Source organism: Barbus barbus (assembly GCF_936440315.1).
Source record: "Barbus barbus genome assembly, chromosome: 38".
NCBI lineage: Eukaryota > Metazoa > Chordata > Actinopteri > Cypriniformes > Cyprinidae > Barbus > Barbus barbus.
The window spans coordinates 995012-1008667 of NC_136716.1; positions in this window are offsets into that span (position 1 = coordinate 995012).

Below are 13656 nucleotides of genomic sequence, written 5' to 3' on the forward strand. Positions count from 1 at the left end.
ATTTTTGATTACAAAATAAATGAAAAATGGGGGATTAGAACAGAAAATTATTGAAAATATTTAAATCAGGAATGTCAGAATCAAAATGTGTAGCTCGTGCATAAAAGGAAAAAACTAAAAGTCCGTCAAAGTCTTCCTGTTTCCATCAGAAAGTTTTTCATTTTGAAGCTTATTTCTTGGCTTGAATAAATGACATTACTCAGAGACTGACATGATTGGCTTGTCAAAAATGTTACATTCAGCTGTCGCAAATTTGTTGACTTTTAAAAATAAAGTTCTTTTTTTTAAATGTATTATAGTTTTTTCCAGGAATGGAGTGGTTTTGATGCACAAAGTTGTTTTTATTGTCTCTTATAGCATGTTTATTTTTTTATTTAATAAAAATATGTTTATTTTCATGGAAATGCAAATCCTGTTGTAAGCAATGGTGAAAAAACACTTTTTAAAGCTGTTGTTCCATCATTATCCCTCATAGACAGATAGATATAAACTGTGGAAACACACCAGAAACAGACTCGTCTAGCTGCTAGACATTCAGTGCTCTTTCTCGACCTCATTCTCTCTTTCTCCACCTGCTCTTTCTCGCTTTCCTCAATGAATTCTTTTGAATCGGAGGCCAGCAAAAGCAGAGGTCCAGCCAGCATATGTGAAGCTGATCAGACGTTTGGGCAGAGATGATGTAGACTGTTGCTATTCCCATTCAGCGGCTCTGTGAAATACAGCCCGTAGCAGGATGAATTGAAACGCAGCCGCTGATATATTTGATTATCGTTACTTTTTGAGATTCCCCAGACATCAGGCTCAGGTTCCCAAAGACGGAGTCAGTAATTTATTTGTCTGGGGATGGATAACATTCCACTTCTTCATTTCCAAATGGATGTCTTTTTCGCTTTTCTTTCCCTTTCTCTGTCCTTCCTGATAAGCATGTAATATTCAGACGTTTCTTTTTGGATGTTTCTTTTCCTTCACATCTCCTGTTCTCCTCCTGTATGGGTTGTGTGTGCGAAACAATGAAGTGTAAGACAAGTGATTGTTTAAACAGCTCTCGCGCTTCATCAGAGCGATGACAATGTTTGTGCAACGGCCATCAGTCAAGTACACTGACTATCTCAGCCGAATCCAGTAAGTCATCCATCTCTTCAGCCTAAGCACGGACTGCTTTACTTCATCATGAAATTTTTATGTGCAGAAAAATAACAAGACGGAAACCTGAGTGCTGTGATTTTCCCATCTTTTTTTGTTTCGGGAGAGGTATTTAAACAAAAGGCTTCTGTTGTTACTAAATCAATGTTAATTTGCGACTTGGCAAACGTTCGGTCAGAGGAAGCTTGTGGTTGAAGGATATTTCTTTCACATAGCTATCTTGTGTCTTTTTGTAGCCCAAATTCTATACTTACACTCAATATGACCTTGTAGATATGAGAGGAAATGCTTGAAACGTTCGTCATGGCATCTCAAGACGTAGGTTTTATTAGATTGTGTTTCAAAGCTAACAATGAAGTACAGCTACACCTTTGTCCAGACATCATAACATCCGATGGTCCCTTCTGAACCCAGAATCTTGAAGAACTGCTAAAGATTATGCAAGCGCCGCTGCCAAAGAAGGGTAGACAATACTGTGAAACTTCAGAACACGGTTAAAAAAATAATAATAAAATGAAATAATGAACTACAAAACCCTGACCACAGGCAGTCATAAATACAGTGTTGTTCCAAGACTTACAACACATGGACAGCTCTTGGTGCAGTGGAAACTTGCCCAGTTTATCAAAGGGAGATATTTGAACCAGACGACGGGCTGAAATATGGAATCTGAGACTGGGGTTAACATGCTTTCATCAGCTGGTACAGTCGGTATTGCTTGGAAATCTAGTTGGTTAGCTGAAAAGGTTTAAAGAAGCATCACAACTGCATCCTTGAGCTAATAATTTAAACTGACCTTGATTGATGGCAACTGCCTAAAATATGTTGATTAAATCAATTTGCATAAGTGTGAGTGTGACATGCATATTGTGTAACATTTATCGTAAGACTCTTATGCTGTTTTAAACTCAGTCAATGCACATTAGGATTATTATCATTAACTAAAACTGAAACCATATAAAACATTTCCATTTCTTGAAATAATAAACATTAACTGAAATAAAATTTATAATAAAGTAAACTTATTTCAGCTTGTTGAATTTTTCAGTTTCATGTTGTTTAATTTGAAGTATTAAAATAGCTAAAACTAAAAACAAATTAAAAACTAGGCATATTAAAAAAAAAACTATTAAAATGAGATAAAACAACTAAAAGTCTAATTTAAAATATTAGCAAAAACTATAATAGTATATAAATAACACTAATGCACACATTGTAAAAAAAAAAAAAAAAGTTGAGCCAACTTAAAATTTTAAGGCAACCAGCTTCAGCAGATTTTTGAGTTTTCTCAACTTGTTGTTTTAAGTTTATACAACAAAAAGTTGAGAATGTCCTGCAAAAATAAGTTGAGAGAACTCAAAAATCTATTTTTTACAGTGCATACATACATTCTATACTTTACTGTATTTATTTTGAGTCCTTAAATTAGTTTTTTCAGGGATTCTTTCTGAAGTTTACATTTTAAAGCCATTAGGTTGAGACGAGTAAGATTCTTTATGAGTGAGTCACTGAATTATTCACTCAACCAATATGCAGATTAGTTTAAAACAATGCTTCATTCAGAAACACAAGTCTTTGTGAGTGAGTCACTGAATTATTCACTCAACTAATTTGTTTAAAAGCACTGATTTATTCAGGAACAAGAAGACTGGAGACATGTAGTAAAGGTTATGTGGAAAGCCTTTATATGGAGGTTATGTTGTGTTCAAGTGACTATCCTTGGACAAATGGTTGTTCTTTTTTTCCATGTTTATATGCACATGTTTTGAATTAGGCTTTTCCCAAGTTTTTTCTGTGTGCATAAATACGAAATAATTTGTGCAGTTATTGACAATTACTGACAAACCACCTGCTCTTCCAGTTTGTCGTGCAAACCCCATGTTAAACCAGCAAAACTGACCAGCTTAACCAGCTCGGCCAGAACTATAGGTTAAAGCTGAAGTATTGCCGTGTATTTTTTTATTTTGAATTTTCATGATTGGGCTTATTTAAGTGTCAACATCTCAACATAAAAGATGCTAAATAAATATTGTAAGTCATCTCATCTTTAGTCTAGTTTGATCTATTTTCAGCTGCTAACTATGTTTACCGCATGTTTTGGTCTGAAAGTGGAAATCATAGTGGTAAATTATTGTGTAATTTGCAGATATCATCTTTAAACAGGAACATATGAGGTGAGTGTGAACCCGTTTTTATTTTTGAAAGAATCTGCATTTATTTTCAAAACCATCAATACTTCTATTTCCTCTCGTGTATTCCACTAGACCTGTGTTCGGTTAGCTTTTCTTTAAAGAAGTGAGTCTTAGACTCCAAAACTCTTTCGTTTTCCCCAGGTTTTGATTCTTGTGCTTTGACACAAAGTGATAGAGGCACAGTTCACTTTTCCAGTGATCATGATCCATTTGGAGTCAGAACATTGGTATTTTTCGCTGGGCTGTCTCACATCTGTCTCGGTCTTTATCCGAGTGATTTACTGCAGCAGAATGTTGACATCTGCAGATCCCATACAAACGAATCTACCGTTTCATCACAGAAACAAAAATCCATCATTCCAAAAACTGATCGAAATGGGATTCTTCAAAGCTCTAGACTGTGTATTGTGAGAAAGAATTCTGCCTGTAAATGAATGACTTCAGCTAGTTGATGGATGGAGGGAGTTGTGTTATACAGTGGTCTGTATTATGAGTTTTAGAAATGGTTTAGAAGTGGTCGGCCAATCTGCGCACATCTGGCGAGACGCGAGAGATTTTCAATAGCTCCGCAACAATTACTGGCAGTAAATAACGTGTGAGTTTTTATGATGTGTCTCAGGCTGATATCCATGCTTAAGACATAAAACAGCTCCTTAAAAGAAAATTCAGTCAGAAAAGTTGATGGACAAGCTTGTAATCAAAACAGCCTAATTATTCCCATCCAGTGTTGGATTGGAATGAGCTCAACGTGAGGCTGAGGTTTTCGTAAAGATTTACTACAACCCAGCATCTTGTTGCTGTTGTCAGTATAAAGTTACTTTGAAGGCTGTTGCATTACATGCGGTTTTGTGAGGAAACGAGTAGCTGCATGTGTCAACACCTAAATGTAATGCCTTTGTGTGGCTTTTTACTTTATGTATGAGTTTCTGATCTCATTGAAAAAATTGTGGTAAAATAGTATCATGATAATGTGGAAAGGTGATATACTAAATAAAATTCTTAAAGAACAAGTTCACCCAAAAATTTACATTTGCTGAAAATGTGCTCATCCTTAGTTCATCCAAGATTAGGATGAGTTTGTTTCTTCATCAGGTTTGTATAAATGTGTCTCTGCATCAGTGTCTCAGCAATGGATGCTCTGCAGTGAATGGGTGCCGTCAGAATGAGAGTCCAAACAGCTGATAAAAACATCACAATAATCCACATCTACACAGTAATCCATCATTAAGATGTTTTTGACTTTGATGCTTTGGACATGAGTCCATAATCCATAATAACTCTTCCTCCAGTGAAAAGTGTTCTGGCCTGAATCAGGAGAGAAATCTGCACAGATCAAGCAGCGTTTACAAGACTGGATTTTGATGTGAGAGACAACAGGAGATGCACTTTTTCACTTGAGGAAGCTTATTATGGACTTGTATTTTAGTTAAAAATGTCTTGATGGATTTGTTTGAGTTTTTGTCTTCTCCAGATGTTAACTGATGGACTGGAGTGGTGTGGATTATTGTGATGTTTTTATCAGCTGTTTGGACTCTCATTCTGACGGCACCCATTCACTGCAGAGCATCCGTTGCTGAACAAGTGATGCAATGCTACATTTCTCTAGATCTGATGGAGAAATAAACTCATCAATGTCAGATTTTTTTTTTTTAAATAATTAATATTGCGCTTTATATTAACATTATTCTTGTGTGTCACATATGGAATGCAGCTATGTTAAATAATTATTAGGAGAATGGATGGGTGTGTTTGGCTCACTGAGGTGCATTTCTGGTATCTGTAGTTGTGATGAAACACTGGGTCATTGTTTCGCACCCAGAATGGAGGGCCGTAGGGGGTCCCATCAGGAAGCCAGTTACCACAGACAGAGGGAAATTCCTGTCCTCCTATGAATGTTTTATTAGCCAGGCTAGTGGGTGTGTGCAGGTTAAAATATTCCCCCCTCACCACAAAACCAAACCAACTTATATGTGCTTGGATTGAAGCAGACATGGCGGTCCAACTGGCTATGAGCTTCTGTGAGTTCTCATGTGAAAAAAATGAGACTTCAGTAAACAATGTCAGTGATAATATCAAGCTTTTCAAAGCTCTGAAGAGCCTTGGATCAGGGCCGGTCTGTGGGTTTTTGCGGCCCCGGGCCAAATCATGAAAACGGGCCCCATCCGTGTGAAATAATTTGAGCTGAATCCATTCAGCAGCGCATTGTGATTCTTTCTTTAGTAATTCTGAATCAATCCACAAAATATAAAATTCTTTCAGATTCTCTAAATTTATATATTTTCACTGGCTCTACCACTAAAGATTCAACCTATTTTTATTTTTAAGCAATGCATTCTTATATTTCCTATAAACATTTATTTTTGTAGTAATTACGTGTTAAGGTTTCTTTACAAATTGTTTTATTCACTAAAGTATCATTAAGATGCTATTGTATATTTTAAATCAATATTTTGGATTAGTTTTTATTGTTATTTTACGTTTTCATTTTTAAAAGTTTTAGTAATTCTGTTGTGTATTTGTAATTTTTATTAGTTGTTTTTACTATGTCTATGCAGTGATTATTATTTTTTTTTTTCAGTTTATTTTAGTACCTCAAGTTAAACTAAATGAAAATGAGAAATGTTGCATTAGCAGCTAGCTGAAATACAATAAAGTTTGTTTTTAAATGGTTTTAGTTTAACCATAATAATAACCATTCTCCATCCTTACATTTGAGCCCTGTCTTAAGAAGTGCTTCTGTTGGTGCATTATATTTTTCACTTGAATTCAACTTATCAATTCTTTTAGGTTACCTGACAACATCTGCATGAATATATAGACTCTAAAAATGTTTAATGCAACAAAATCAGAGTCAACTAACAAGAAGATTTAAATCTAAAGTGTGCATTCACTGAATTAATTTTCTGTGTATTACTTGTTTTAATAGTCCTGGTTATTGTGATTTAATGTGACATTTGACCGATCGCTACCAGTGTAGAATGGGTGAAGTGCCTTGAAATAGGAATCTTCTCATTTATTATGAACCATCTCACGGGGCCCCAATTAGGGCCCTAGACGACTCCCTATGGAAGGGTCTGGCCCTGCTTGAGTCTGAACGTCAATGTGTTCGCTTCAAGCAAAGTTTTAATAACTCAGAAGCAACATATGGAGCATGTCTTTCATCATTCCCCTCCTCCGTTATACTCCTTCTGAATAATACTGCATGTATGGCCAACTCAGACCTCTTGATAAAGATCAATTCACAGGTTGTTGCGAAAAAGGTGACGTCGTTCTTGAGGACTGAAAGCATGCGGTGGGAGTACGACTTTTAGCCATCGATGTGAATAACATGTGCTTGCTCTGACGTCAGCGAGAGGAAGGTGTCTTGAAGTTCATTCCTCCGTATATTGAGTTGGCTGAAGAAACGACGGTACGTCTGGTGTCGCGTAAGTCAGGAGATTGAAACGACCTCTCAACAAGTTCACACTCTCGCTAAGCTGGAAAAACAAGGAGTGCATTTCTCGGCTTTTGAGAAGCATAAAATCTGCTGTTAATAATGGCACACTGATGTGGTTTGGCTCCTTCACGCTAATATGTCACTGTCTGGACGAGGTTAACGGGTATTTGGGGGCGACCTGTGGATCTCTGAGTGGTGAAAACTAAGATCACTACTGAATCTCTTGGTGCGGCTTCACTTACACGCCCAGATTTATCCTCTGAACTGAGCTTAGACCACCAGGCGAAGAAACAATAACCAGAGCCAACTGTGAGATATTACGACAGGAAAGCTTCCAGAAGCTCCGGTTCACACCTACTCTGGATTGGCTTATTTGTCATTCCCTATCTTGTATTTTCATACAAGTTCCTGTCTTCAGTATTGTGGCCTTTCTTTATGCCTTGACTCTTTTTGCTTTTGTAAAGTCTCTATGGCCTCTTTATTTCCTATTCCAGCACTGCTGCTGTTTAGTTTAATGTTAGCTATTAAAATTTACCTCTCGTTATGCCAAAATAAAATCATTTCCATCAAATCAATCAAATTTATGGCTGGTATCCCGTCACTTGTGCTCAATCTCGAGCCGGTTCAGTGACATGATGCCTTATTCTTCACTTTTCCTGCCTTTGCATGCATTTTTTCATGTTTAATTAAATTAAATTACAATAAATAAATAGGTGAGGGGCTGAAAATAGACATGCTGTTGGGTTGTTTTGTGAGTTTATGCATTTGAAAATACACACACGTCTTCTGAAGTCATGTGATGAAAAGACCAAAATGCAAACATTTGCAAATGTTCAAAGTTTTATTTGCATTTGTGTTTAGATTAAAAAATACCATTGATTCATTAATTGTGAGATTCAATTTTAGTATGCATGCACTTTTAGAGACTCGTTTTGGTCTTTTCCTCTTAATAAAGGTATTGCATGACTTGTGATTTTGCTGAATTGACTGCTTTTATGTAGTTTTCAGTTTTTTTGGAGCTTGACCGCTGTCGATATGAACTGTACTTCTCACAAACTACTGTACATACAGCTTTGAAATGGCATAAATGATGAACAGAACTGAACATTTTCGATTAGCGTTGTCTCAATATTTTCAGTGCATGAGGAAGTTGAAGGTTCTTGAGGCTCTTCATGGACGCTGGTTCTGGGACGGTCCAGAAAGAGCATCACAGTACGATCTCAGTTGCGAAGACAAAGCAGACGTGGCCCTGCTGGGAAGTTGTCTAGGCAGGAGCAGGAATTTGTCCCCAATCACTCTGTCATGTTGTCACTTCCCTCGCTGGGAATCAAATGAGAAACAATATGGCAACTCTACTGGATGAAGTTTCAGTGAGTACTACTTCATCCAATAGCATGCATCTAAATTTCTTAAAGGGGCAGTTTTTCCCAAAAGATGAAAATTAGGTCATTATTTACCTTGTGTCTTTACAAACCTGTATGAAAAAAAGTCTTAGTATTTCTTTTTTTCCATACAATGAAAGTCAATCAGGTCCAGTGTTGTTTTGGAATCCATTGACTGCATTGTTTGGACAAAAACAGTTCCACAGAAGAAAGTCATACAGGGTTGGCACGATATGAGGGTACATTATGACAGAGATTTTATTTAGGGTGAAATGCCACTTGTGAAAAAGTAGTACACATTAGCATACTTGTAAAAAATGACTTATTATGGAAGTAATGTACTTTAACAGAATATTAAGTGCAAAGTTCATATTGTGTTTTTGGACACAACTCATGCTACATGTTAAATGTATTATAATTAAAATTTATATGGAATGCAATCAGTTAAATTTAAAGTTTTTTTTACCCACTTAAGTAAGTACAGATACATCTAAACAAATTTGAATATCATGAAAAAGGTCAATATTTTGTGTCACTCATTTCAGAAAGTGAAACCCATATATTATATATATTCATTACACATAGAGTGAAATATTTCAAGCCTTTATTTCTTGAAATTTTGATGATTACAGATAGGCCAGATTGGCTTACAGATAATGAAAACCCAAAATTAAGTGTCTCAGAAAATTTGAATATTACATAAGATCAATAAAAAAAGGATATTTTATACTGAAATGTCAGGCTTCTGAAAAGTATGTTAATTTCTATGCACTCAGTACTTGTTGGTTGAGCCTCCTTTTGCATGAATTACTGCCTCAATGCTGCGTGGCATGGAGGTGATCAGTTTGTGGCACTGCTCAGGTGTAATGGAAGCCCAGGCTGCTTTTGATAGCGGCAACTTCATTGTTGGGTCTGGTGTCTCTCGTGGGGGAAGTCGTGGCCTAATGGTTAGAGAGTCGGACTCGTAATCCAAAGGTTGTGGGTTTGAGTCTCGGGCCGGCAGGGATTGTAGGTGGGGGGAGTGAATGTCCAGCGCTCTCTCCACCCTCAATACCACGACTGAGGTGCCCTTGAGCAAGACACCGGACCCCCAACTGCTCCCCGGGCGCCGCAGCATAAATGCCCACTGCTCCAGGTGTGTGTGTGTGTGTGTGTGTGTGTGTGTTCACTGCTGTGTGTGTGCACGTTGGATGGGTTAAATGCAGAGCACGAATTTCGAGTATGGGGGTCACCATACTTGGCAGTATGTCACTTCACTTCTCATCTTCCTCTTGACAATAGCCCATAGATTCTCTCTGGGGTTCAAGTCAGGAGAGTTTGCTGGCCAATCAAGCACAGTAACACCATGCTCATTGAACCAGCTTTTGGTACCTTTGGCAGTGTGGGCAGGTGCCAAGTCCTGCTGGAAAATCAAATCAGCATCTCCATAAAGCTTGTCAGCAGAAGGAAGCATGAAGTGCTCTAAAATCTCCTGGTAGATGGCTGCGTTGACTGTGGACTTCAGAAAACACAGTGGACCAACACCAGCAGATGACATAGTAGCCCAAATCATCACTGACTGTGGAAACTTCACACTGGACTTCAAGCAACATGGATTCTGTGCCTCTCCACTCTTCCTCCAGACTCTGGGACCTTGATTTCCAAATGAAATGCAAAATTTACTTTCATCTGAAAAGAGCACTTTGGACCACTGAGCAACAGTCCAGTTCTTTTTCTCCACAGCCCAGGTAAGATGCTTCTGACGTTGTCTCTGGTTCAGAAGTGGCTTGGTAGCTCTTTTCCTGAAGACGTCTGAGCGTGGAGACTCTTGATGCACTGACTCCAGCTTCAGTCCACTCCTTGTGAAGCTCTCACAAGTGTTTGAATCAGCTTTGCTTGACAGTATTCTCAAGCTTGCGGTCATCCCTGTTGCTTCTGCACCTTTTCCTACCCAATTTCTTCCTTCCAGTCAACAGCCACAGCTTTCAGTAATGACCCTCTGTGACTTACCCTCTTTGTGGAGGGCGTCAATGTTCGTCTTCTGGATCATTGCCAAGTCAGCAGTCTTCTCCATTATTGTGGTTTCAAACAACAAGAGACCCTGAATGTATACTGTAGAGATGGTCATTTATTGAAACTCAAATGTAAATATTCTAATATTTTGAGATACTGATTTTTGACTTTCATCAGCTGTAAGCTCTAATCATCAAAATTAAAACAAAAACACTTTTGAAATGTTTTACTTTACATGCAATGAATCTAAAATATATGAAAGTTTCACTTTTTGAAATAAGCTACAAGACATTTTTTTCATGATATTCAAATGTTTTGAGATGTAGCTGTATATGTTTATATGTCATTTTGTGATTACTTGTATTGCCTTTGAAATATTGTTGTAATTTTAAAATTTTAATTGAAACTTCTATGCCATATTTAAATATATTTGTAATTAGTCATTATTTAATTTAAAATATTTTCATTATAAATGTATATCAAATAACACTACAGTTAAAATTATAATCAAGTACTTTCGTATATTAGTCAACACATCAAATTAAGTGTATTTTAAAGAATGTCAAAATATTATTAAAACAAATTGATTTAAAGTGTCCTCTAAATTAAAACATTTAATTGGACATTATTTTAAAGTTTACTTTTTAAAAGTGTACTTAAGTGTGTTAAGAAATAGTTGTGTAAGTGTGTTGCCGCTTTAAGTGATCTTTTTATATCATTAATATTACATTATTTGCAAGTACTTAAAAAAAAAAAAAAACATACTTTTAAGATTTGAAGTACAATACAATTAAGTGCGCTTCTATTTCAAAAGGCTCCCTTTAAGAGCCGTTTTAGCAGTCATTTTAATATGCCAAGGGTTGTGATGTGACTTGAGTTTGGATGGACACCAAGTAACAGCACAGAAGGATAAAACGCAGTGACCAAAGAACCAAGACGGTCTTAAACGAGCTCGAGGTTATAGCTGTGTTTGACGTAGAAGCAGTGATTATGAAGCCCTTTCAATATCTAATCAACATGTCACTGCACACAGAGAGAAGCAGACAAAAGAAAGTCTTGTTATCGTGAATCATTAGGATTCACCCGAAGCGCTACGGCAGGCATGTAAAAGTAGCTTTATTCCTCTGCTTTGTCTCGTTATTCTGACAGTCGGTGTCATAAAGTCTTCTCTTTTTTGTCTTTACAAGCTTCTCTTCCCTCATCCATTAAACCCATCTCTCCTCTCCAGATCGTTCTGCTTGATCGGACATGAGCACAAAAGAGCCACAGTTGCATTGCCGCCTGCTTTCTTGCCTGTTGAAAGGTAGAGGTGGTTTTGTCAGTGCCTCTCAAAAGTTATAGTCGCTGTCGTTCAGCTGTTAAGAGCAGATTTAGAAAGTGCCTGGATTTGATATTTTCCAGACTGTTTTAAATCAGCTGTTGCACCATATTTTATATGTAAGGTCTAAATATATGTTTTGCATTACATATAATGTAAAGTATGTCTGGTTCTGTTTTCAAAGACTTTTAAAGTGTGCACTTATTTAATCACAGTTGTACTATCAGAGTTTTCAAACGCCTTTAAGTTTAGGCAAGAGCTTTTGAAGTGTAAATATTTTAGTATATTGAACTGGAAAACATGAAAATCTATCATATAGGCTATCATATTTCACAAAGCGGCAACATACTGTGAAACAAAATTGAATTGCTTCCAGTTTAGCTTAGAAAATAGCCATAACATTAGTGGGATTTTTGGGAATAAACAAGAAAAATAAAAAAGGATTTCTTAAAGAAAAATTAATAATCAAAACTTTACTTATTTATCTGTTTATGGCAAATCTGTAATGAATAACAGCGATCATGCGTGTTGCTGGGTAGCTGATTTTGCATGTGAAAACATTGCATGAGTTTTTAGAAAGAGTTGATTCAGAGCCGCACACTTTTTGACGTTTGGCCAGAAGTCGCCACAGGCTGTTTTTCTTCAACGAGAGCTTGCATCGCCCATTAACTTGCAAAATTACACCCAAAATTGACCATAATTGTTGCGATTATGCAAAATATGCGACGAGTGCATATTTTGTGCGCAGGATGCACACCTCCTCAAAAGATGTGACGTGTTTACGGCTTTTCTCATTGATATGATGTTTTGTTTCTAAGCCGCCAGAGCACAGCTTGAGGAATGGAAGTGTGTAATGTAAAGACAAAAGCTGTTTTAGAGCTGTTTGTTTTTGGGAAGCAGCAGGGGTGTGTATGCGGCTCGGGAGTTTTGCCAGACTGGAGGCCTGCGGTCATCCTCTTGACCACCCATACCGGGTGCCTGGAGGCCACAGAAATGTTCCCCTGATAACGCAGGCCCACCACAGAGCCAGAGTCCAAATCAGCGGTCTGTGAGAGCAGCACTGCCATATATTGTGAATGTTTGGTGATGCTGTGCATGTGAAACACACAGAATGCAACTGTGCATGTGATCTAGTTGTGATCTAGTAGTCTGCTCATTTTTTTTTATTATTTATTTATGTATTTATTTTGCCATAATGCTTAATCCTTTAAAAAATTCAATCAAATGCACTATATTTTATTTCGTTAATGTTTTTTTTATTTTAATATTCAGTATTTTTAGTCGATTTATTGGTACTAAATTATATTGATTGATGATTATGATCCTATTATTAGTTGTTAACCAATTTTTGAGCATAGACCTTGAATGCATACAGTCTTCAATGCTTTTGAGCATAGACTTAAATTTGGTCTCTATTTAAAGAAGACGCTTGAAAAAAATTGAAAAAGTGAAACAAAAACAAAAGTTTTAAGCTAATTCTTATGAAAAATGCACAAAATTACTATTATAATTTAAATGAATCTAAACAAGTTGCATTCCAAATATGAGGTTGGTATCTCAAAAAATTAGCTTTCAGTAAGATTTTGTTTGGGCGCAGTACCAAACATTTCCACAAGATGAAATTAATTTCCTACTCATTTCCAATGCAGACATTTTTGACTGTGAACAATACAAGTGTGCCAATTTTTTTTTCAGGACCATTTAACCTTTTAAAAAAATTTAAATTTTTTGGTCAAATGATCGAACAGCACCAGCAAGTTAATAATGTCTTCTTTATGTAAGCAATAAGGTATGAGAGGTTGTGCTTACAGAGTAAAATGATGGATGTATAGTACCATACCTGAAACAGAAAACTAATAAAATACAGTAATATTCCTGTATAGAAGATATGTGACACTCCTGGAGCATTTTGTTTGCAGAAGAAAAATCTGAAAAGCATGAATTTTCAGCAAGTCTCTATTTCTTCTCTCTTTAATCTCATTTAGAAACAAATGAGAGATTAAGTCATGCAAATTGTGTGAACATTGAAATGTGTTAAATTTTACATATGATACTCCCTCTTCAAAGTTCAACATTAAGCATGGTTCGGTTTTCTTGTGAATGATTCGTTAATATATCTTAAAAAAAAAAATTAATTTGCTTATTCGAAATGACTTTCCTTTTATAGCGTCTCTCTGAGATATGCCAAATTAA